Below are 25,511 nucleotides of genomic sequence, written 5' to 3' on the forward strand. Positions count from 1 at the left end.
ACCTGTTCAGCACAGGTTACCTTAAATAGGCTCTACTAAGCATTGTTGCATGTGCCCAACGCTCCCAAGCAAAGAGACATTTTAGAAGTGCAGCACCCATGTTTGATGTCCTCTGGAGGAAGAAATGACTGGAGACTTGAGGGGTTCCTGTAATATTTGAGTTTTATATATGAATAAAGCATAGGTGGTAGAAGCAGAGTTTAACATTTACTGACAGCAAATTGTACTGCGCAGATCCCCAGAGAGAGGCACTTTAGCCTTGCCCTCTCTCTGTTTCTGTACACATAAACCTAGGTAATATCACTTTTAACTGGGGTTAGGGAAGAAAGGTATGCCTCCCTCCACTCAGAATAGTTCATGACCTTCCAGCTATTTCTGAGCTAATGAGAGAGCACCTAGTATCATTGCTTTATTTTGATGAAAATGTGGTCTATAAATGCTTTAATTAATTACCTATTTCGCCTTATAAAAGGAAGGTATAGGCAACCCTGGCCATTTACTCCCATAAAGAAACATCCCCTGAAAATCCCTGAAAATGCTGATATTCCTTTGCTTACTCCAGGACTCTGGCAAAGTACTGCTGTAAGGCAAACCCACAGTGACAGGCCTATTCCCAGTAACCCAAAACCCATAACATTATGTAAATCTGCTAGACCTCTGTTTTGTATTCTTCTGATATAGTTTACATTACAGCCAATCTGTTTGATTGTGCACTTCCCTTTCCCACCTTACTTTTGTTGAGTGGTGAAAAGATGGTTGGTTTCAATTATTTTTCTAATGCAATGTCCATGGCTTGGGTCCAAAATTCTTGCAGCACGAGCAGAAGATACTTCCACTCATGCCAGGGGGTTCTCTAACTTTTGCTGATTTCCCTTCATCTACAGACTTTGCACCACATTGTTCCAGAGGTTCCCTAACCCCTACTAACTTAGGTTCATTCATTTCAATGGGTCCACTCTGAGTAAGACTTAGTTGAATATAACCCATAATAAATAATACTAGTAATACAGGACAGCAAATGGTGCCAATGTTGCTTTCTTTTAAACATCAGGCAAAAAACTTGTTGGCTTCAGCTTTTAAAATATTTTCATATACTGTTAAGTACATTATCAGCTCTTTTATCTGCCTGTCTCATCTTTTATTGGTGGTTTTGTGTATATGTATTTGCATTGTTTTAAACCTCATAAATCACTCTGAAATCAATTTTGATGGGCAGTATTTTAAACAAACGAATACATAGCCTATGTTTTTTTTTTTTGAAATGCTGACAGATATCAAGAGTAGACCAGAAAACCAAAATGTATTGTGTACTATATGGTACCAAGGGCAGGCATAAATATTAGTTCTGTTGCTGTAATGTAGAAGTGTTGGGGGAACAATAAAAAAAGAATTCAAAACTCAAAGCAGTGCTGGTAACATAGCAATGGCTTGATTTTGCCACCACACACACACAAACCCAATTCTTTCCAGGCTCTCTCGACAGGCTATCTTGATGGATCTACTCTCCAGGAGACATGGCATTAGAGAAGTCAGTAGAGCATAAAGATGTTTCCATTTTAGACACTGAGAGGACGAGAGGCTTCTCTAGATAATGTGCTGATGTTTTTCAGACAGCCTGTGAACAAGTCCCCTGGCTTATATTGTACTTTTGCAAGGTTGTGTTTACCTTTCTGATATACCATATTGCTGAAAGTGGGGAATTATTATTTCCTAGGTGAAAAGGCCTTGAATACCATTAGAAAATAAAAATGCTCACACTGTAATCAATAGCATTATAGAGTCACAACATGACTGAGGCTAAAAATATTTCTTTATTTGTTCCTGTATGCTTCATCCCTACAATTCAGCACTGATAATACTAACAATTGATATAAATATTTTTTAAAAACCCAGCTAAATACCGCATCAGATTAAAACAACCCCATAACAGATTCTTCTTGCATAGCCTCCAATTCAGATTTTAGATGTGGGGTTAGGACTGGCCCACTCTTTTCTCTGGGGGCAGATTAGGATGGGTGACAAATTAGTGCCCCTCAGCCTGTCTGCTGCTGCCAGTCCAGCAGCTGTTGCCCAGGGACAACAGCATACTTCCATCAAGCAGCATATATCCATCTGTTCTGATTTGTTTTTGGGGAGACGATACGACAGTGAGCATTCATCCTGTTTTGCTTGTGCAGTGTTTATACATCTTCCTGTTAATCGTTAGTTCATTGCACATTTTGCAATTCATTTCCCCACCACAAAAAGTCTGTTTCTTTTTAAAGTGGTTTTGTTGCACTAGGGCAACAGAACGCTTTAATTTACTTCAAGTATGCAAAAAAGTTTCCCAGTATCCGCTTGAATCCTTCTTGCAAAATACTATAGTCTGGGGTGGACAAATCTGTCAATTTCAGTTCTCTTAAGTTTCTCATTTTTCCAGTCTCAAATTCATTTCTCCACATTTCCACAGCCATTTGAGATTTTTTAAAAGGTCTTCATGAAAATTCATCAGCATTTTAGTGCAAATTTCTCCTAGTAAACACATTTTTGTAAGTGGTTTTGACTAATATATACATTTTGACACCCATTTTCCCTAATGCATTTTAATATTTTTACTAATATATATATTTATATCCACAATTTACACTAGTATATGCATTTGTGTACAGATTACTTGGCTGAAGAACTGGTTGAAAATTCAAAAATGTGCAAATTTCAAAAGAATGGCTGCATTTTGGTTTGCATTTTGTTTTGGAAAGTGTGAGTTAGCTATGTTTTCCTTTAAATGGAACTGAATCAGACTTTTCATCCATTGCTAGTCTACATGCACCTTGTTGGTGCTGCTATCTTGGGCTTGTTTCTACAGCTATTGTTGTGCTTCCTATTTTGCTGCTGGGGATGCATTAGATCATAGCTATGGTGTTATCCCAGAGGTACCAGCTGCCCATATAGTGGGCACATAGAATTGTTGGGAGAAAAGTGCCAAGTAATCTGAACCAATGGGGGGCGAAAGACAGAAAGGCAATCTATTCTTCCCTTGCTGCTTCCTTCTTTAGAAACCACTTGCTTGTTTCTCTCTGGCTTTACTTCCTTCCTTTCTTCCTCTTTCTTTCTAGCCAGCTAGAAATAGTGTGTGTGCGTGCCAGCCTCATGACAGTGACACCGAGGTATGCCGTGCCTAATTGCTTTAAAAAATAGGATTGGAGGGGAAGAGAAAGATTTACAACACAAACACAATCCTTTGCTATGTTCACTCAAAATCCCATTGATTTGCAGCACAATCCTAACCATGTCTACTCAACAGTAAGTCCTATTGAATTCAATGGGGTTTACTCCCAGTATGGGGGATTTGCATTGCAGCTTTACTCCTAGAAAAGCGAGTATAGGATTAAAGCTTCATATTGGGAAGATTTTCAAAATAGGCTATAAATTAGACAAATAACTGCCCTCTTCAACATCCCAGGAAAATTTAAACTGGTTTAACTCCTCATAATTAGAAAAGTATAACATACTTTGTAATCATTAGCTGTGTGTACGCTTCTTTTAAATTTCTGTTCAAAAATTATTTGAAAGATAAAATGTATAATACCTAAAATTGTTTACAGTAAACAATTGCCTACCAAGATCCTGCTGTGATTTTTTGTTCTATATCTCGTGTACACACAGAGAAAGGGATTTTTGCTACTGCTGAAAGCTATATACTTACTCAATTTATGAGATTTTCAGACAAGCAGGAAAAGACAACAGTTTTCTGAACTTTCAGTGGGTTCTTGGCTAGCTATTGCCTGGAGGTCAACAAATCCCTTGTCAATCACACTCCTGACTTTACTTATTGGCTACAAATCTGAATGAACAAGGTTAGAGCAGCCAGGTACAAGTTCATTTAACAGAAGTTGGGGCAGGGGCCTGATGTTTTGGTGTACAGTAGGGCCCCGCTTTACGGCGTTCGATTTTCCGGCATTCTGTTGATGTGGCGGCTTTCAATTAGGGGAAATTCCCCGTTTTAAAGCCGATTTTGCGCTTTTGCGGCATTTTTGTGTGACACAACCCATTATAGTCAATGGGTTCTGCTTTACGGCGATTTCTGCTTTACGGCGGGGGCCTGGTCCCTAACCTTACTGGTGGGGTCCTACTGTATATCTCTTGATCCAGACTACCTAGAAACTTTTTTTTCAATGAAAGCTCAACTTCTGGAGATTGGGGTGATTCACCTGGAGGCCCTGAGAGGACCCCAAAAATCTGGAATCTCTGGGTGAAAACCAGAGACCTGGCAACCCTAGTCTGGCCACAGGGTCTTCATTCCTTCCCTAAAGGGTCCTGAACTGAAATCTATACACTGCAGTTACGGTGGTCTATATTTCCGGGTCAGCACTAGTAGTAAATACCTATTTCATGTTTGAATATTGAAAGATAAACTGAATCATTTTTTATCACACCCTTGCGAGTAAATGTTGAATGAAATCACAAGGGGAATGTTTGCATTTTGTGTGGTTCCATTGGTGCAGTATTCTTTATCAGAAAAATATCAAAATCAAATGCAGCTTGTGGCTGTGTCTCTTTCCACCAGGGTGGCTAGAAAAGGTGGAGGCATTGTTCTGATAACTAGCAGCCAGGATTCTGAGAAATACTGAATTCACTGGAGTCTGTTTCAGTGAAGCATATCTAAGGGATTATTCACATATAACACATATCCTCTGCACAGTGCTAATATCTGAGTAGGATGAAAGAAACATAAATCCAACACTTGCAGTGTGTAAGAGAAGTGTCTGTATCTGGATGGGAGAACACGGATCACAAAGCCAATGCATGCAGTGAACCAACATCCTGAAATGAAAAGTGCTAAAACAAAGAATATAAAAATGTTAAATGAAACACTATATAGTTTATTGCTATTTATATCAGAATCACCAGGCAGGCAGGAATCTGAGCAGTATGTTCAATATTCTGGTGAAAGACATCCTTATCCAAGCACCAATCCATATCTACATTTGCAGATAACTAATCTGGATACTATAGTGCAGACAGAGCTAACTTCAGGCTTGGGGCCTCCCTATCAGTAGCGTAGTGGCAAATTCAGAAGTGCAGAGTCCCTTTATGATAGCCACAGCCAACCCCAACCCCCATTTTTGCTGCTGGGTTGAAAATGAGATTCTTGTTGATGCCTTCTCCCACAACAACAGATCCCTAGGAGCCAATAAACACAAAATGGGGGACTGTTAGCTAGTGAAAACATTCTTCTCAGTGGCTTACTCATGTTCTTTCACTCTGATTGGCACTCACCTTCTTTCACTCTGACAGAACGAAAGGACAAGGAAGCATGTTAGAAGACTCTTCTCAGTGACTGACACATTCCCCTTTCATGCTGATTGGCTTGTAGGATGCTGGAGACATAAGGATCCTGCTGGGACCCTGCTCCCAAAAAAGTAAGGGGGCTAAGATCCCCAAGACCCCAGATGACTATACCTCTGGTCCTTGGCCATTCTCAGCAGGAGGAGTCCATAAAGGTTTCCTGCTCATGAAATGATATTGCTTGGGAAACTATTGTTTCTCCCACCTCAGACCTCTGGTGCAATTCTTGTCTCAGCTCTGAGACATACAAACCCATACGGTAAGGGGGTTCTTCCCACCTGGTGGTTGCCTCTGAGTTGGAAGGATCCACCTAATTGCCTAAAGTAATTATTGTATCCTGATCTTTAATGGAGCAGCATGGTTGCTTCCAAACGACCTGTTCAGCAAATATTCATCCTGATTTATTTGCACAAAGTTTGCAGGGCAGTTAGACAACATCAGTATTTGCTGAGTATACATTCTGACAAGAAGGTTATAAAACGTTGTGTCAAGTGTTATCCCACACATTTTCCTGTTACTTTCCTTATTGTAAAATGACTGATTTTGGAGGGAAATGAGTTTGTTGTACAAGAATGGAACCTGAATTGTGTAACCTGAATTTGCCAGTGTATGATTGAACCCCATCCCAAAATAATGACTGTTTGGAAGCATCCCATGAGATCTCACTGGTGAAAAGAAGCTCCAGTTGGATATGTACAGACAGGGCTCTGAGCAAGGAGCAAATAAGGATAACCAACATTGTCCTATCTTCTTCCATCTTATCTTGGATTATTTTTTAAAGCTGTGGCTAGGGATGTCAGAGAATTTTAATGAAAATGGGAGCAAAAATTGTTCAAGTTTGCTTATTTGTCCCATGACCAGAATGGAAATCAATCCAGCAAATGCAATTTGCTGTTGGTTTTCAGTTCTCAATTAATACACTTTCCCCCCAATTTGTATTGTGCCTCCTTTGCATTGAAATAAATTGTGTGGAATAACGTAAATGATAGCTTAATTATTACATAAAAGTTTGCCATATGGGACAGCAAGAAAAATACCATAGTTTTTATTTGAAGTTGAACTGCAGTGGAACTGAATCAGCTCTCTGCAACAAATACGGGATCGAACAAACATTTCTAGTTTAACAAACTCTTATGTGCTAGAGAAGGAAAAGAAAAAGTTTTGTGTGGGGGGGTTGGCCCTCTGATAGTCTAACTTGTTAAAAGGTAAAACTGTTATTATTAGATAATGTTCTAGAAATGTAAATGTGCCTTAATGTTGGGTATTTCACATGTGTCATAACGGAACAAATTCCACATAGAACTGAACTGAGGAGCCACCATTAATTCATTTAAGGGGATCTTCACAGGTGTTTACTCCACTGTATAGTTTGCGGACTTTCAAAGTAGTTTACAAATTTAAAATATATTAAAGCAACATAGTAAACAACTTAAAAGCAGCATCACAAGAAGAAAAAGTTAAGGAACAGACAAGAACACCAGTTCCATAAAAATGCAATGGTCTGAATAAATGTCTTCTTCACTCTGTGTCAAAGATATCGATGTTGGTTGGCACCAGACAAGCATCTCTGGAGAGGGCATTCCCATAGCTGAGGCACCTCTCAGGGCTGTCCCAAGATATTTTGCTGGCTAAGGCAAAGACGAAATGGTCCCCCCATCCCACCTCGTTCCATGTACAGAAGCTGACTAGACTAACAATTGAATCTTCAATGCTGACAACAGGTTCACTTAGGGGATGCAGGATAGGTTGCACAGCACTCAGCTCTGCCTCCAATATCATACTGTTGCTCCCTCCAGGCATCTGCTACCTGATGGGACTGCCTCACTCTCCACCTACTGGTAGGTCTGGCCTTTCTCTGGTCATCAGTCACCTCACTTATGAAGACTGAGAGACTCAAAGAAGGGTTAAGAAAACAACAAAAGTTTAATGCTGTCCATTAAATTCCAAATGAAGTCACAAGAGGTTGGTGAGGTATTAATGACTGTAGATTACTGAAGTGGGAATGAATCCACAAAAGCTGATGGCATTTTAAATTTGTTAGTTCATAAGGCAGGGGTACCCAATGTAGTGCCCTCCAAATGTTGGATTACAACTCCCATCATCCTTGATCATTGGCCATGCTGGCTGGGATTGATAGGAGTTGAAGTCCAACAACATCTGGATTGCACCACGTTGGCTACCCCAGCTCTAAGGTAACCCTTTGTTGCTTTTGCTGTAAAACTGGCATTCATGGTTTTTGCACAGGCTCAGATTAAAAAGCAAGAAGAGTTGTGATGTGAAATTGCTCTACACTTCTGTACTGCATATAGCTCAGATATTACAAGCTGCCTGCACAACTAAATCCTGAAGCCAAACACAGCCTGACCAACACCTATTTCTTGCTGCCTACAAGGAGTTCAGCAACCCTGTTTTTGCCACCTTCTTAGGACTGCAAAAACAGCTGGTGGCCAGCATCTGGCAAGCCACAATACAAGGCTGACAGCCAGGCTACATTTAGCTTTGTGGATCTCAAGTTGCATCAGGCCTGCTGTAGAGCCTACCAGGGCCTATCATAAAATTATTGCATTCAGGGAGCGACAGATTTTAACTTAAACTTGGCCACAGGAGAAGTAACCGGCACTGACTTGAATCATATTGTTCAGTGTTACAGAAACTAGAGCACCCTTTGCCAACCTGGAACATGTTTTGGACATTTACCAAGCTGGCTGGAGCTGATGGTAATTGTAGTCTAAAACATCTGGAAAGTACCAGGTTGGCAAAGGCTGAACTTAAGCATACCAAAAGTAAGAGGGTTACCTTACTGTCAGGTAACCTCTGCAGTTGCCTGTGGATAATATCATAGAAGTGTGCTAGTTAGAGAGGCAATGCACTGAAAGAATGGTAGCAGCTGAGAATATAACAATATTAAAGCAATAATTCTGTTATATTAAAACAGCTAACAAAAAATAAACAACTTTCCAATTCAGCACTCTGTGCCATAGTGTCTATGGGTTGGCAGCCTTTCCTCTCCTTTGGACAGCTGTTTTACTGAAATACTAACAGCAGCACCATTTGTGAGAAATGTGGTTGGCTTAAGCTAAAGTAATATGAAGCACCAGTGACAAAATGAAGGAGTTTCATTCTGCAACTAAAAGAACCCTCATAAAGTGCTATTTACTCAGGAGAGTACTAATGCTTTTACTGAGTACTGAGTTTATAGCATGTCCATTCACAGACACCCCCACAATTCAATAACTGGATTTTAGGCAGAGAATAAGCGGAGTGCGCCATTCTGTGTTAATTAAGATGTAACTCATTTGTCCACAAGCATCAGCCCCTTGGTATGCTCAAGTGTCTCTTGTAATATGTAAACGTGGAGAGCTCTGCCTTTGCAGGTGTGGGGGGGGAGAGATGTCTGCAACACAGTGATTTCTGTGATGCAATGATACTCTTTTTTTGGAGGTTATACCCAGGAGGACGTTGATGATCTATATGCCAAGAATGCAGCATCTATCACTTAAAGCAACTGTTCAGAGCAGGGATGGGGAACCTGTGGCCCTCCAGATGTTGCTGGAGTGCATGTCCTATAACCTATCAGCAGCACCACTGCTTTGCCAGCCCTGTTGCTTTCCACCCTTGCACAGTGAAGTTCCCCACTCCTCCCTCCCTAGATTGAGGAAAGAAGGGAGGAGGTGGTGGTGGTGGTGGCGACAGCAGTGGTGGGAGCAGAGGGTCTTTCTGGCACTAAAGCAGTGGCAAAAGAAAACATGAAAGCTGGAGGGGGGGGAGAGAGGAGGCTGCTACCACCATTCAAACAACAGCAAAAAGGGCAAATGTAAGCTGGGAGGAGAACAACAGGTGAAGAGGGGTGGCAGTGGCTGGGGGGAGATGAAGGCAATGGAAGGGGGTACACAGTGTGATTTGCCCTGGCCCCTGCATCCTCTTAGATTGGCCCTGCATTGCACCTTCATTGTAAGATTCCTTTTCTCAATTCAGTTTACTATGTTAGTAGCCTCTCTTCTAGGCTGAGATGTTATGGAACCCCAAACTCTCCAAGACAATTCAGCATCCCCTAAAACTTTGAACATGAAAGAACATAAGATAAGAATATAAGAAGAGCCCTGCTGGATCAGACCAAAGACCAATTTAGTCCAGCATCCAGTCCTCTCAGTGGCCAACTGGATGTGTGTGGGAAGTCCACAAGCAGGACATGAGTGCAATAGTACTCTCCCCATTCATATTTCCTAGCAATTGGTATTCAGAGGGACTCTGTCTCTGATCCTGAAGATAGAATACAGCCATCATGACTAATAGCCATTGATAATCTTATGCTCCATGAATTTATGTAATCCCCTTTTAAAGCCATCTAAGTTAGTGACTATTGTTATAGGTTAATGCGTCTCACTAACAGTGATTCCATGTTAAAAATAGAACATGATCTTGCATTTCCTTTTTACAGTGCATCTTAGCCCTCACTCACCTCTAGCATGTTCCAGTTGGGCTGAGACAGACCTCTGTCTGAAACCCTGGGGAGACACTGGCAGACAGACAACACTGAGCTAGATGGACCAACAGACTGAACTGGTATAAAGCAGCTTTCCATCTTCCTGTCTCCTCCTTGCACTTTCTTCTTCATCACCACATTTTCTCTCTCTTGATTGGATATTAGGGACTGAATGATCTGTTTTTTTAAAAAAAAAATCCCCCCAAAATGAAGATAAAAAATAAAAATGCAAATTTCTCCTACATTTTTATATGCAGTTTTGACTCATGTATACATTTTTGCAAGCACTTTATTCTATATAATGCATTTTTGTATGTTATTTTCACTAACATATTCATTTTGTGCATACTTTCCCTTAATGTAATTGTTAACTTTGCTTGGTTGGAAAGCTGCATCACAAAATTCAGATAAGTGCAAATTCTGAAGGATGGCTGTATTTCACTTCTCATTGTTTTGGAAAGTGTGAATTTGATAAATTCAGCTTTAAATGCAAACTAAATCAAATTTCTCTCCCATCCCTATTGGATGTCTTATGTCCAGGTTCCTTCTCTCATTCCTTCTGCTGCTGCCCCAAGCTGTATTGGTTGGCTCACTAATTTGAGCCATCTGGTGTGTCTTATTAAACCATTTCTCAGAGTACCTCTGATATCTGTAATTGCTAACTTTTTCTGCCAGGGCATTTTCTACACCTTTAGCAGCTGAATAGCAGGCAGAACTGACAAAAGGATGCAAGAGGCAAGTTTTGTTTTTTATTTTTTAGTTATAATTTCTTATTATTAATGTATTTTCCTTTTGGGATTTAGACTTGTGCTTAGCAGAAATGGGGAATGTTGTGAGCTTGTGCAGTTTTTGATTCATTGACTTGTGCCCGGTAGGAGTACAGACTAAGCTTGTTTTCTCCACCTACTGGGCTGTTATGATTATTGCAATTGTAATTTAAAAGACTGAAATGTATTTACCTAAAGAATGTTATCTCTGCTATTGTACACCTCTTTGGTAGCATAGCAGAGGGCTCATGTGCCATAGGCTAAGCAACACTGGGAAAGAGCATAATATATAATGTATTACCTTCATAACCTAGTTATTAAAAGGAGCTGTGCACACAGCACTCTTGCAGCATTTTATTTCATTTTAGTTATGTCCCTTGCTGACTTGTCTGTTGCTCACATGGGTTTCTTTCTCCTGAAATTATGGTCAGGTTATTTTTCCCTGCAAAAGAAAGGAAGGCCGAATTGCACAGTAAGCAGATGTAGAAAGCAGAAGTGAACAGGTGCCGAGAATATTTTACTGTCAAGCAAATTCTGGGACTTTCATTGACAATAAAATATTAACTGCACCTTTTGGCTTCTGAAGCTTTTCTTAACCTTCCCACTCCAGTAACTTTCAATGTGTTATTTATTATTTTACTTATTTATTAAATTTATATCCTGCCCTTCCTCCCAGGGCGGCAAACAAAACACTAAAAACACTCTGAAACATCTTAACAACAGACTTTAAAATATATCAAAATAAAACATCTTTAAAAACATATTAAAACAAAACTTCTTTAAAAAAATCTTAAGAAGCAATTCCAACACAGGCGCAGATTGGGATACTTAGATTGGGTGTCTACTTAAAAAGCTTGTTGAGAGAGGAAGGCCTTCAGCAGGTGCCAAAAAGATAACAGAGATGGTGCCTGTCTAATATTTAAGGGGAGGGAATTCCAAACGGTAGGTGCTATTACAATAAAGGTCCATTTCCTATGTTGTGCAGAACGGACCTCCTGATAAGATGGTATCTGCAGGAGGCCCTCCTGCACAACGCAGTGATGGACTGTGGTAAGATGATCTTTCAGGTATTGTTGCATACCTATACACTGTACATTGTTGCATCCATGCACACCCTAGTAAATCTCATGCTAAAGGGGTGGGTGGGTAGAGATGGATGGATTACCTTCAGACAATTCCTAGAAGTGGGAAAGAGTTGATCCTTTCTGTAAGAAGCAAGGAATTCTGCTGATGAAATGAGCAACTTGTCTCCAGTGAATGGCTTCTTGAGTGAGATCAATGGACATAGAGCAGACCATGAAACTTACTGAATCAAAGTGTTGTTGTGTTTTGTTTTCAGAGTAAAGTGAGGCACCCAGTATTCCCAAGTGGTCTCCCATCCAAGTAATAACCAGGCCTGACCTTACTTAGCTTCTGAAGGTAATGGTAAACCCAGAGCTTGGAAAAGTTACTATTTTGAACTACAACTCCCATCAGCCCAATCCAGTGGCCATGCTGGCTGGGGCTGATGGGAGTTGTAGTTCAAAAAAGTAACTTTTCCAAGCTCTGTGTAAACCACCTCTGAATACCTCTTACCATGAAAACCCTATGAATATATCCAAAAAAGATGCATAGGGTTGCCATAAGTCGTAATCGACTTGAAGGCATATAACAACAAAGTGAGGCAACAAATACATGAAGGCAAATAAAAAAGCTTCATGTTAATGATAGAATTAGTCTTTTGGGATCCTTTAGGTTCTCTGGGGGTGGGAAAATATATTAAGATGGTGTGCTCCCAAAGGTTCCTGGATCTAGAAGATTTATACTTCCCAGTAAGATCTATTTCCTTGAAGCTCTCTAGCTGACGCTTGGAATAACTGGCTTGGGTGGTTAATGTAATAGCTCCTAGTTGCCTTCTGCTCCTGGCCAGAACCCAAGCTTCTCTATGACACACTGAGGAGCTGGGAAAGGAGGCAGGCAGGCCATGAGGCAACTAGGATGATGATTTGAATGCATTTAGAGGAATATTTGCAACAAATCCAAGCAAACATGACTGAGAACTTATATGAAGAGTGTAATGCTCCATACTCTTATGTTGTTTCATGGTTTAATATTTGGATATGAAGGGTAAGATGCTATATTAGAGTGTTTAAGGTAAGTAGTGTTGGGAGGGGGGAATGAGGGAGTAGAATGATGGAGTGTGCTGGATGGTGATTGTGAGTGACTGACTGAGCCTGAAGGTTTATGTTTGAGTGTGTGCCAGTTTGGCAGTTGGATTGATTTGGAGTGAGATTTATTCAGACTGTTTCGGGATGCAGTAGGACTGTTTGGTGTGGGCAGGGGTATAGTCATCCAGGGTCTTAGACCCTTTACTTTTTTGGGAGCAGGGTCCCTATGTCTCCAGCATCCTGTGAGCCAATCAGCATGCAAGGGGAGTGGGTTGGTCACCAAGAAGAGTCTTCTAACAGGCTTCATCCTTTCCTGCTGACTGGAGCTAATCAGAGTGAAAGGAGGTGAGTCAGCCACTGAGAAGACTTTTCTCAGTAGCTGTCATTCTCCCCTTTGATGCTTATTGGCTGCTAGGGATGTCTGTTGTTATGGGAGAAGTATCAACAAGGATCTCCTTCTCAACTCAGCAGCAAAAAAGTGGGAGGGCATGGCTGTGACTGACACAAAGGGACCTTGCACTTCTGAAGGTGCTACTACACTACTGCCAATGACTAACCTAGATGACTGGAGTCAGCTCTGTGCTTGGGAATCCTTCACTGTCCACAGAGATGATCCAACCACACAAGACAACTGTTTGGAGAGTCATGGGTTCCTCTTTTGGGTCCTGGCAGCACCTGACACTATTCAGACACTTGTCACTTGTGAGCCCTTGCCATGGAGTAGCAAGCCAGCTTCTTGCTACCGAACACTCTGAACAGCAGCAGGCCAAATGGGCTGATCTGATGAGGCAGCAGCTCATCTACATGCCCTTCTGGCAGCCTCTGTTGAAGAGTCTGCTGATCACTGCAAGCTGACTGGGGCAGCCATATTTGGGGTTAGGCCAGGGCAGACTGGCCAGACAATCATTCACCCCAACTTGCTTGCACAAAGGTTACACAATCGTTAGACTATGTCCGGTCTTTGTTGAGCACTGGTTCTGATTTATTTGGGGGAGGTTATATGGCAATGAACGTTCATCCTGATTTGCTTGTGGTGTGTTTACATGTCTTCCTGTTAACCATTTGTTCATCCTACACTTTTCAGTGCATTTCCCTGTCATTTTCCTAACTGCAAAAACTTGTTTTTTATTTTTAAAAGTGGGTTTGCTGTAGTGACAGAGTGCTTTAATCCACTTTAATTGTGCAAACCTACATTTCCAGTATGTTCTTAGAATCACAGAATAGTAGAGTTGGAAGGGGCCTATAAGGCCATCAAGTCCAATCCCCTGTTCAATGCAGGAATCCTGAGGAGACTGGATGAGAAAAGGGGGACTTGGACACTCTAAATAAGGAGCTACACTGAAGCAGCCCCCGGAAAGAAGGGGTTTGATGAAGGCCTTGATTGCTGAGAGGAATCTGGGCCACAAGTGAACACACATAATGTGAAGCAGCGTTTCTAGAACAAAGTCTGGTATATAGCTAACTGGATATGACCTGATGCCTTTTTATGACCCCTTTGTCAGGTGTGGCCCATGGAAGGCATGGAACATGCCTCTTTTGATCTGGCACTTCCGCAGGGGTACAGTACACCCTCAGTGGAAACTTCACTGCAAGGGTGGGGGTGGGGGACAAATGATGAGGGCCAAACTGGCTGTTTGTTTAATATGTAGCAGGTGGCTACATACCTTTTCTTAAAAGAGCAGGCATTATCAGGGAAGGCAGCAGCAGACAGGGAGAGAGACTTCTCTTCAGTTCCCCGCTGAAATTTCTCACCCTCCCATTGACACCAATGTGATTATTCCCCCCCCCCAGGTCTCCTAGCTGTGTGTGGGTGTGAAAGCTGATCTCTGTTCAAATCACAGTGGGGGACTGAAAAGATAAGCCTTCCCCTCCTCATGCACTGCCTTCCCAACAAGAATCAAGATCTCCCATACATGTGTCCCGTCCAGAGCCGAAAGAATGAGGATGGAGTGTGTGTGCAAGTAAATCTCATTTTATTAGAGTAATGGATACATTGTGCTTCATAGGAAACCCTACGCTAACTCACTAGAGTCCCTAACTATACTCTAGACATGCTCTGCAGCGTGTGAAGGAAGTTGGCTCAACGACCCCCCACTGGGAGCGGCAGGCTTATATAGGAAATGTTTTCGAACGTAATTTCTGACTCCTTCGTAATTCCTGTCTTTGCCCTGTCCGTTTCTCGCGGCGACGGGAACGAGGAGACAGGGGACGTGCATCCAACGGCTCATCTGAAGACACCTGCTCCCGAGTAACGGGCTCGAGGTCAGGGGGCGGTGCCACACTGGAATCCTCCTGGGAACTGCTTGGCAAGGGAGGAGCTGGCACTGTCTCTGAAGCTTCCCCCCACAAGTCCTCTGCATCAACTGGGGGCGGTGTGCTCGGCTCCTCGGAAAGGGCGTTACTCATGGGAACTGGCTGGAGAGCAGGCTGCCCCCCTCCCGCACGATCCTGCTCAGACACAACAATCCCCAACTCTGCTTCTTCTGGCTGCGGAGGTGCCTGAAACTCATGCCTCCCCCCTTCCTGTCCCTTCTGAGTTGGCTGCAGCGCAACAACATGTCATTATTTAAGGGAAAACAAGAGTTGCTATATGCTATATAGGTATTAAACAAATGTCTAATTTGAATTGCAGGAATTGACAGAGAAAGGGAGAGCTTGTGGTGAGCTTCTGATTGGCATTAGCTTAAAAATGGAAGGTGCAACCTTTTCAAGAGTGTAGGGGGTACCCAACTGGCTAACTAGAGAAGGACTCAATTTGTTGATTGTACGTACTGGAGGTTGGGCCCGAAGGGCAGTTTAGGGATCCTGCTAGTGTACCGCCCACTCTGCTGCACAGCAGACTCCCTTGCCGAGGTGCTGGAGGTGGTCTCGGCTGTACGGGTGTTGTCCCCAGAATTGTTAGTGCTGGGTGACTCAACGTGCATGCCGAGACCACTCTCACTGGAGCCCCTCGGGATTTCCTGGAAACCATGGCTTCCTGGGAACTGCGCCTTAGTAATAATGGGCCCACCCATGTAGCCAGTCATGCTCTCGACCTTGTGTTTGTCCTGGAAGAGGAGAGCAGTGCTCTGAAGTTGGGAGTGGCTTATTCCACTCCTGTGTCATGGTCAGATCACTATCTGGTAAACATGGACTTCTCAATGCCGCGCCCCCTCCGCAGGGGCAAAGGACCCATTAGAATGGTCCACCCCAGGCGCCTGATGGATCCGGATGGATTCCTAACTGCGCTTGGGGAACTGGAACCTGCTGACGGTCGCCCGGTCGAAACCCTGGTGAAGGAGTGGAATGAGGAGATCACCAGGGCATTAGACCGGGTGGCTCCGAAACGTCCTCTCCCCCTGAATTAAACTCAGTTAGCACCGTGGTATACACCACGGTTGCGTACTCTGAGACAGGAGGTGAGACGACTAGAACGCCGGTGGCGGAAATCCCGCTCCGAAGATGTCCGGACACAGGTCAGAGCAGCAGAAACTGCCTACCAAGTGGCAATAAAGGCAGGAAAGAAGGCTTTCTTTGCTGCCTCTATTGCATCTGCAGAGTGCTGTCCCAGGAGGCTGTTCCAAGTGGTCCGAAGCCTGGTCGGTCCAGTTGCTCAGGAACCCTTGGAACAGTCAAAGGCCTCCTGTGACATGTTGGCAAAGCACTTCGCCGATAAAATCGAACACTTACGGAGCTCGATTCCGTGCACCGTGGATACAGTAAGTGTACCAGAGTTGGCCAGTTGCATGCCGGTAAGTTGGGATCGGTTTCGGCTTCTCCCTTCGGAGGATGTGGACAAGGTGCTTTTGACGGTGAAACCTACCACTTGCCTAACTGACCCTTGCCCATCATGGCTCCTTATGAGCTGTAGAGAGAAATTGGGCATGGGGATTAAAGCGGTGGTTAACGCATCCTTGCAAGAGGGTGTGATGCCATTAGCTTTCAAGGAGGCAATTGTTTCAGGACTGGTCACGGAACTGAAACAGCCTTGGTCGCTCTGGTAGATGATATGAGAAGGGCATTAGACAGGGGAGAATTCACCTTTCTTGTCCTCCTCCATCTCTCAGCGGCCTTTGATACTGTCGACCACAGTATCCTTTTACATCGCCTGGAGGGATTGGGAATTGGAGGCACTGTATTACGGTGGTTCCGTTCCTTTCTCTCCGATAGGTATCAACAGGTAGCATTGGGGGAGGAGGTTTCAGACCCTTGGCCTCTCAATTGTGGTGTGCCACAGGGCTCTCTCCTCTCTCCCATGCTATTTAATATTTATATGAAGCCGCTGGGGACAATCATTAGGAGATTTGGGCTGCAGTGTCACCAATATGCGGATGACACTCAGCTCTATCTCTCGTTTAAATCTTCACCAGAGTTGGCTGTGGAGACCTTGTCCAAGTGCCTGGAATCCGTGAGTGGATGGATGGGAAGGAACAAGCTGAAGTTGAACCCCGATAAGACCGAGGTGCTGCTCGTGGGGGACAAGAGAAGGTTGGGAGATGTTGATCTGAAGATCAATGGGGTGAGTTTACCCCTGAAGGACCAGGTCCGCAGCCTTGGGGTTGTACTTGATTCCAGGCTGTCCATGGAGGCTCAGATTTCGGCAGTGAGCCAGGCAGCCTGGTATCAACTACACCTCATACGAAGACTGCAACCCTACCTTCCTGTCCATCAGCTCCCATTAGTGGTACATGCCCTGGTCACCTCTCGATTGGATTACTGTAATGCGCTCTACGTGGGGTTACCCTTGAAAACGGTCCGGAAATTACAACTTATACAAAACGCAGCGGCTCAACTACTTATGAATAGTCGCCGCCGGGATCACATCACACCAGTGTTGTTCGATCTATACTTGCTTCCAGTTGCTTTCCGGGCCCAATTCAAGGTGTTGGTATTAACCTTTAAATCCCTATATGGTATCGGCCCAGTTTATCTTACGGAGCGCCTTCAACGCCACCAATTATGCCGCCTGACACGATCAGCCACACAGGGCCTTCTCTCAATCCCGCCAACAAAAACAGCTAGCTTGGCGGGAACTAGAGAGAGGGCATTCTCAGTGGCAGCCCCCACCTTATGGAACTCCCTCCCACAAGATCTACGGCACGCCTCTTCCCTAACTGTATTCCGTAAAGCCTTAAAGACCTGGCTCTTTCAACAGGCCTTTGGGATTTCCGGGGAGGGTTAACTGTTATGACTGAAATGCCTCTAACCCTGTACTAGTATTGTTCTGCTACTGTATTGTTTTCACATTGTATTATTGTAATTTATTGTATTGTGTTTTAATTCTTTCATGTACGTCGCCTAGAGTGGCCAACGGCCAGATAGGCGACACATAAATTAAATTTATTATTATTATTATTATTGAAGTGAGTGCCCGTTTCCCTCTACTTACGTAGTTGTAAATAAATCAAATGTTGTAATGTTGCCATTAGGTTTGATGTGCTCTCTCATCCAAAGAAAACTAGAATCATAGAATCATAGAATAGTAGAGTTGGAAGGGGCCTATAAGGCCATCGAGTCCAACCCCCTGCGCAATGCAGGACTCCAAATCAAAGCATTCCCGACAGATAGCTGTCTAGCTGCCTCTTGAATGCCTCCAGTGTTGGAGAGCCCACTACCTCTCTAGGTAATTGGTTCCATTGTCATATGGCTCTAACAGTTAGGAAAGTTTTCCTGATGTTCAGTCGAAATCTGGCTTCCTGCAACTTGAGCCCATTATTCCATGTCTTGCACTCTGGGACGATCGAGAAGAGATCTCGGCCCTCCTCTGTGTGACAACCTTTCATGTACTTGAAGAGTGCTATCATATCTTCCCCCAGTCTTCTCTTCTCCAGGCTAAACATGCCCAGTTCTTTCAGTCTCTCCTCGTAGGGCTTTGTTTCCAGTCCCCTGATCATCCTTGTTGCCCTCCTCTGAACTTGTTCTAGTTTGTATGCATCGTTCTTGAAGTGCAGAGACCAGAACTGGATGCAGTACTCAAGATGAGGCCTAACCAGTGCTGAATAGAGCGGAACTAATACTTCACGCAATTTGGAAACTATACTTTTGTTAATGCAGCCTAATATAGCATTTGCCTTTTTTGCAGCCACATCACACTGTTGGCTCATATTCAGCTTGTGATCAACGACAATTCCAAGATCCTTCTCATATGTTGTATTGCTGAGCCAAGTATTCCCCATCTTATAACTGTGCATTTGGTTTCTTTTTCCTAAGTGTAGAACTTTGCATTTATTCCTGTTGTTTTCTGCCCAATGCTCCAGCCTATCAAGGTCTCTTGAATTTTGTTTCTGTCTTCTATGGTATTAGCTATGCCCCCCAATTTTGTATCATCTGCAAATTTGATAAGCATGCTCTGCACCTCCTCATCCAAGTTGTTAATAAAGATGTTGAAGAGCACTGGGCCCAGGACCGAGCCCTGTGGTACCCCACTCGTTTCTTCCACCCAGTTTATTATTATTATTATTATATTATATTTATTAGTCGCCCATCTGGCTGGTTGTCCAGTTTGAGAAGGAACCATTCATAAGCACTCTTTGAGTACGATTCTGGAGCCAACTGTGGATCCACCTGATAGTTGTTCCATCCAGCCCACATTTAGCTAGCTTGCTAATCAGAATATCATGGGGCATTTTGTCAAAAGTTTTCCTGAAGTTGAGATATATTATGTCCACAGCATTCTCACAGTCTACAATGGAGGCTACCCGATCAAAAAATGAGATAAGATTAGTTTGGCTCCTAGTAATCAATGCATTGTTTTCAAGGTGCTTACAGACTGACTTCTTTATAATCTGCTCCAGAGTTTTTCCAGGGATTGATGTTAAACTGACTGGTCTGTAGTTCCCTGGTTCCTTCTGTTTGCCCTTTTTGAAGATAGGGACATTAGCTCTCCTCCAGTCATCTGGCACTTCACCAGTCCTCCATGATTTTGCAGAGATGATAGAAAGTGATTCTGAGAGTTCTTCAGCCAGTTCCTTCAATTCTCTAGGATGCAGTTTATCGGGCCTTGCCGATCTGAACTCGTTCAAAGTGATTAGGTGTTCCTTGACCGTTTATCTATCCATCTAACACTCCAATCCTGCCCCTTCCACTTCATGTTTCCTGGGAGGGTCATAGACCCTTTTTTGGGAGAAGACTGAGCCAAAGTTGAGCACTTCTGCCTTTTCTTTGTCATCTGTTACCATTTTGCCATCCTCATTGAGTAGCTGTACCACCATTTCTTTTCTCTGTCTTTTACTATGGACGTACCTGAAGAAAGCTTTTTTGTTGCTTTTAGCATCTCTCACTAAACTCAGCTCATTCTCAGCTTTAGCTTTCCTGACGCCATCCCTGCAATTCCATGATACCTGCCTGTACTCTTCCTTTGTGGCCTGGCCTTCTTTCCACTTCCTGTATGTGTCCTTTTTTGTTTTCAGGTCATCTCTAAGCTTTTTGTGAAGCCACATAGGCTGCTTCTGCTGTTTCCCCCCTTTTTTCCTTGTTGGAATTGCTTGCCATTGACCTTTTAGAATTTCCTTTTTTAGAAACTCCCACCCATCTTGGACTCCTTTTCTCATTAGGGTCACTTGCCATGGAACCATACTTACAATTGTTCTGAGTTTATTCAAATCATAAGAACATAAGAAGAGCCTGCTGGATCAGGCCAGTGATCCATCTAGTCCAGCATCCTGTTCTCACAGTGGCCAACCAGGTGTCTGGGGGAAGCCCGCAAGCAGGACCCGAGTGCAAGAACACTCTCCCCACCTGAGGCTTCCGGCAACTGGTTTTCAGAAACATGCTGCCTCTGACTAGTAGCCATTGATAGCCCTGTCCTCCATGAATTTGTCTAATCTTCTTTTAAAGCCATCCAAGCTGGTGGCCATTACTGCATCTTGTGGGAGCAAATTCCATAGTTTAACTATGCGCTGAGTAAAGAAGTACTTCCTTTTATCTGTCCTGAATCTTCCAACATTCAGCTTCTTTGAATGTCCACGAGTTCTAGTATTATGAGAGAGGGAGAAGAACTTTTCTCTATCCACTTTCTCAATGCCATGCATAATTTTATACACTTCTATCATGTCTCCTCTGACCCGCCTTTTCTCTAAACTAAAAAGCCCCAAATGCTGCTTTCCTGAAGTCCAGGGTACGCATATGGCTACTCTCAGCTTTTGCTTCTGTTAAAATCAAGAATTCAAGTATGGTGTGGTCACTTTCCCCCAGAGTTCCCATAACTGCCACTTCATCCACTAAATAATCTCTATTGGTTAGAATCAAGTCCAGGATAACTGATCCTCTGGTTGCTTCCTCCACTTTCTGTAGGAGAAAGTTATCTCCAACACAAATCAGAAATTTCTTGGAGGGGCCGTGTTTGGCAGAATTTGTCTCCCAACAGATATTGGGATAATTGAAGTCCTCTATTACTACTACTACATCATGCCTCCCTGAAACATTGGCAGTTTGCTTTTCAAAAGTTACATTATCATCTTTTCCTTGATTGGGTGGTCGGTAGTAGACTCCAAGCACCACATTTCTTTTATTACTTGCCCCATTAATTTTAATCCAGATACTCTCAGTGGAGCTACCAAACTCATCTTCCTGTATTTCTGTGCAAGGATATATATTTTTAACATATAGCACAACACCATCTCCCTTTTCATTCCTTCTGTTCTTTTTGAACAAGTTATATCCTTCAATTGCTATATTCCAGTCATGGGAGTCATCCTGCCAAGTTTCAGTTATACCTATCAAGTCATAATTACCCTCCTGTATTAAGAGTTCAAGTTCGTCCTACTTGTTTCCCATGCGCTGCGCATTAGTATACAGACATCGAAGACCATGTGGTTTATGGCTTGGCTTCCTTACTACATTTTTCTGAGGAGTGTTACTGGGCACTATTACAGCCAATCTCTCTGTTCCTGTTACTGCACACAAATCTTCATCAGTCGTTACCACCAAATTTACGTCTCCCTCCCACTTAGGATTCAGGTTAAAACCCTCCTGATGAACTTCTCCATGCTGTGGCCAAACACATTCTTCCCAGTCCTTGTGAGATGAACCCATCACTTGCCAGCAGTCCATCTTCCAGGAAGCATAGCCAGTGGTCCCATAATCCAAATCTCTCACGTCGGCACCACCTTTGTAACTGTTCATTCACACTGAGTATTTTTCTTTCCCTTTCTACTCCTCTTCTAAGTACTGGAAGGATGGATGAAAAAACTATCTGGGCCCCAAAGTCCTTGAGTTTCTTTCCCAGAGCTTCAAAGTCTGATGTGATTTCTTCATAGCTCCATTTGGCAGTATAATTTGTTCCCACATGGATGAGGAGAAAGGGATACCTGTTGGTGGGTTTGATAAATGATGGCAACCCTTCCATCACATTTCTAACCATCCTCTGGGTAGACAGCATACCTGGTGAGTCCATGGATCTTCTCTGCATACTTGGGTTTCGATCCCACACAGTAGGGAGTCTCCCACTATTAGTATTGGCCACTGTGAGAACAGGATGTTGGACTAGATGGGCCACTGGCCTGATCCAGCAGGCTCTTCTTATGTTCTTATGTTCTTCTTGTTGTGGAGCGTGGTTTCATTGCCCCTGCTTGATTGAGCTTCAGTCTCTTGCTCTTTGTCGCACGGGGTCTCCTGTAATTCTTCCACCACAGGCTGTCCTCCAGTCTCATCCTTGAGTGGTTGAAAGCCACTCCTGCAAAATAGTGACAATCTGGAGGCACCCATTATCTTTAGATATTCCAACATTCTAGTCTTATTATTTGGTCTTTAGAAATAATTGAAGAACTGTGCCCAATATGAGCATTGCTTCTTAATTTGCTTTCTTTGAATTCAGTGACAGAAATGCTGTATTCAGCATCAAGAATGCAAATCATAAATTGGGTCCAATTAAATATCAAGTGAAATGTAACCATTAGTAGTTAGGAAAGGCAAAAGTTAATGGTGCATGGTAGAATCGCATAATTTTTAAAATGTAGGTAAGAAACAGTTCACTCACAGCCACTAGTAATACTGTATTTTAAATTGAAGTAATATACTGAGATGCAAGTACTTATTTCCGATGTTCAGTTCTTTTACTCTTGGGATTCTATGCCCAAGTACTAAATGCTTACAAAGTGTCATTTATGTCTGATATAATTTATACATGTCCGCTTCATTCATAAACGATGCTATCCACATGTGTTTTGATTGCAGGGAAGCAAAATTTTGTGGTAAACTATGTAGCACATCCTAAGCATGTTTACTCAAAGTAAACCTTGCAGAGTGCAGTGTGTTTAGATTTTCAGTCTTAGTTTTTATATGAATTGAGAAAAGTCATAGCTGATGCCTCTTCTGAAGCTAGCAAGGCAGATTTTGTAGTCAACCAGTAGAGAGTGCTCTGTGAATAAGCAAGCAGAACTCATGCTGTGCAAAAGCCAACCTTGAAACTTTCATTATTTTTAAAGAATGGAGAGAGAGACTGCAGAGTGAGCCAACATATATACTGCCAACCCTTGTATGGATTTTGTGCCTTTGGCTGCTGACAGTAAGCATGAAATATTAGAGGTGTAGTAGTCCTGGGTCCTGGGGATCTTAGACCCCTTACAATTTTGGGAGCAGGTTCCCAGCAGGGTCTCTATGTCTCCATTATCCTACAAGCCAATCAGCATGAAAGGGGAATGTGTTAGTCACTGAGAAGAGTCTTCTAACATGATTCCTTGTCCTTTCCTGCTGTCTGGAGCCAATCAGAGTGAAAGGAAGTGAGTCAGCCTCTGAGAAGACTCTTTTCAGAAGCTGTCACCCAATTTGTGCTTATTGGCTCCTAGGGATGTCTTTCATTATGGGAGAAGGCGTTAACAAGGATCTCATTCTTAATCCAGTAGCAAAGTGGGGTGATAGTGGTTGCTGTAACTATCATGAAAGGATCCTGCACTTCTACATTTGCCACTATACTACTGGGAATATTATTCCATATTATGTTATTATTATTTATTCATATTAAACTGATGCAAGGAGATCTTGGTAAGTGTAAAGGAAATCTGTCTGTACAGTTCAGTTTTTTTAAATTAAATTACCTTATCTTTGTGGCTGCTGTGGCTGTAGTCATAGGAAAACAGGAAGTTGCCTTTGGCTGCAAACCAATAAATGTCTACTCAGAAGTAAGCTCCACTGGGTTCAGTGAGACTTACTCCCAGGTAAGTGTGTACTGGATTGCAGCCTTAGAGTCAGATGATTGGGCTTTGTATGAAGATCCATTGGGGATCACCTTGGGTGGAACAGCTTTTGCTGTGTAGGCAGCAAAAAGGCAGTCCCAATCTCCTTCTCCAAGAGGTGAGACTGCTGCTCAGCCAGTACAGACAGAAGCAAGGCAGAGAGCAGCTGCCTCCACCATCCAAGGACTAATGAAAGACTCTTGAGGCTCAGGGGCTTAAATAGCCCAGAAGAAGCAATCCTGAAAGTGTGGATGGAAAGTGGTTTCCTTGAGAGGAAGGAGCAACAGTGACCACTATCTGTTGGCTCTACTATAGGTCTTTCTCTGATATACAGGGAGTCACAGGGAGCCCTGAATGAAGGTCTTTGCTGTTTCTCCAGCAAGGATTTAGAAGGACCTGGCCACTGGGGTATCCCCAGAATATCTTAAGCCCCTGGACCTTTTCCTCTCCAGACACTGAAGCCTGGAGGAAAGGAGTCATTTAGGGTCTTGGAATGCACCAATTGAGAATGCAAGGCTGCAGAACAGTGAAATGGTCTCCTCAGCATTCTTCCATCTCATAGTTCAAATAGGGTAGCTTAGCAGAATAAACACCAACATGCCAAAACACAATTCTTTATTCACAGAAATTGTAACTAATGCAAATGTACATCTGTGACAGAATAGTGAATAGAAAAAAAACCCTCAGATTGGACCAGGCCCTAAAACAACTTGTTCAACACAGTTTCATGGTCAATTCTCCACTCTCATTGAGCTGCATTTTTCTTCAAGATTTATATTAAGTGCACAGTCCTATATCCAGGCTGGTAATTTTATAATTTGGGGTGTGTGTGTAGAATTTTGGCTTACATTCACAATTATTATACAATGCACTTTAGTGCTTTAACTAAATATGCTGCAAGCAAAAGGATGTCCCTAAAACATTATCAGAAAGAAATTGGGACTAACAAGGATTATTGGAGACTTCACATTTATCTTTAACATAAGTCATATGTGATGGGAACAGCTTTCAGTCCTGCACACCCTGCCTCTTCTTTCCTCAATTCAACCTCATTGCTTACTACCCTGGGATGAAAATGGCAGACACGCTGCAGGAGATGGGGCGAGAGGGTAAACAGGACACTGAAGGAATGGGCAGGAGATAGAGTTCCTGCCATCAGATCTGGGTTGTTATATGGTAAAGGCACAGGGACATCACTTTCAAAGTATGATGCAACTTTCATAAGGAGGGCATTTGCAAGAGGCAACTAAAACAATGGCAGTGTGGGAGAAAGACTACACAATGTATAGTTGATCAAGGCTAGATCAGTATCAGAGCCAGGGATGGGCAAATCTGTCAATTTCTGTTTCTCATTTTTACAGTCTTTAGTTCAGTTCTCCGCATTTCCACATCAGTTTACATCTTTTTGAAGTCCTCATGAAAATTCATCAATATATTTCTGTGGATTTCTCCTACTATACACAGTATGTCAGGAAACAGTGGGAATATCAAAATAGTGGGTGATTTGTAGACACCTGTTGCAGATCACAGTGATCTGTACAGCACTGCTGCCAGTAAGCCAACTGATATGTGTGTGCGCGTGCAAAATGACACTCTCCCAGTCCCCTCTCCTCGAGCTTAGTAAGTCCAAGACTTT

Source organism: Rhineura floridana, chromosome 9, assembly GCF_030035675.1.
Source record: "Rhineura floridana isolate rRhiFlo1 chromosome 9, rRhiFlo1.hap2, whole genome shotgun sequence".
Lineage (NCBI taxonomy): Eukaryota > Metazoa > Chordata > Lepidosauria > Squamata > Rhineuridae > Rhineura > Rhineura floridana.